This window comes from Belonocnema kinseyi, chromosome 7, assembly GCF_010883055.1.
Source record: "Belonocnema kinseyi isolate 2016_QV_RU_SX_M_011 chromosome 7, B_treatae_v1, whole genome shotgun sequence".
NCBI lineage: Eukaryota > Metazoa > Arthropoda > Insecta > Hymenoptera > Cynipidae > Belonocnema > Belonocnema kinseyi.
In genome coordinates, this window is record NC_046663.1 from 70,199,613 (window position 1) to 70,201,155 (window position 1,543).

Below are 1,543 nucleotides of genomic sequence, written 5' to 3' on the forward strand. Positions count from 1 at the left end.
TATATCTAGTCGGGAGTGGTGCTGACTGAAAACAGATGATTTGGAGCGATTCGCGCGTCATGTGTTGGTCATTCTAAGGACTTATTGAACTACCCTCGTAGTTAAATTTTTAAAGGAGATTAATTTTGTATGAAAAAGACGAACGTTTAATCAAATACATGAATTTTCAAACAGTTAATGAAATATTCAACTAAAAAAAAAAGATTTTCAAGCAAAAACAAAATAGTTTAATTTTCAGTTCAAAAAAGTAATTTTCAACCAAATTGTTTGATTTTCTGCCAGAAAAGGCAAATGTTGAACAAAATACGTGCATTCTCAACCAAATAGTAGATTATTACTAATAATTTAATAGAGAATTTAAATTTTCTATAAAAAGACGAATTTCCAACAAAATAAATGAATTTTTAGCCAAAAAAAAATTGCCAACCCACTTTTTTCTTTAATTAGTGGTTATCCAACAATAAATTCTAAAAAAATATTCTAATGTTTATTTCACCCAAAAAAGATTTTTATTTAAATGAGAAATCACAGTTGAATTGAACCATAAGGACAAAAATACAACAAAAAAGTTCAATCCTCCAACAAAACATTAATTTTCAACGAAACAGATGCATATTTAACCAAAAAGATGAACTTTCTACAAAACAGTTGAATTTTCAACCATTTAGATGAATTTTCAACACTTGAGATTAATTTTCTACCAAAAAAGATTAATTCTCAACCAGATACATGAATCTTTTAACCATATACATGAATTTACAAACAAGTATAGTTTTCAACTAAAAAGACGAATTTTCTACAAAATAGTTTCATTTTCAATCCGAAAATATGAATTATTAACCAAATAGTTTCATTTTTAACACCGAAGATGAATTATCTACAAGAAAAGATCAACTCTCAAACAAGTATACAAATTTTTAACTGAATAGTTAAATTGTCAATAACAAAGATTAATTGTCTACTAATAAGATGAATTCTAAACCCAAATACATACATTTTTAACCAAATATTTGAATTTTAAAACAAGAAGATTAATTTTCTACAAACAAAATCCTCAAATAAAAACATAATTTTTTAAATTAAATAGTTAAATTTTTAACAAAGAACATTAATTTTCTAATAAAAACGACGAATTTTCAACCAAAGAGATACATTTTTAAAAAGAGAATTAAATTGCCAACACTGAAGAATAATTTTCTACCAAAAAAGATAAATTCTCAACCAAATAAATACGTTTTTAACCGAATACTTGAATTTTCAAAGACGACGATTATTTTTCTACAAAAAAAAGAATCCACCAAATACATATTTTTTTAAACAAATAGTTAAATTTTCAAACAAGAAAATTAATTGTCCGCCAATAAAGACAAGTTTCAAACAATATATATTAATTCTAAACTAAAAAAAATTCATCCAAAACTGGAATAGTTAAATTTTTAGTTTCTTTATTCATAATGTGTCCCCTAAGGCTTTACATGACTTCCATTCCTTACAATCTTTCCGTTTAAATCTATATATTTTTTACAATCTTATCCTTTCTATA

The 1,543-nt window shown here is 24.6% G+C and overlaps 1 protein-coding gene across 1 annotated transcript in view; it reads right to left on the reverse strand.

The window, feature by feature from the left end:
* The window catches only part of LOC117177363 (laminin subunit alpha), a 49,600-nt gene that overhangs the window by 8,112 nt on the left and 39,945 nt on the right, over positions 1–1,543 (reverse strand). The gene's annotated exons all lie outside the window — the stretch shown is intronic.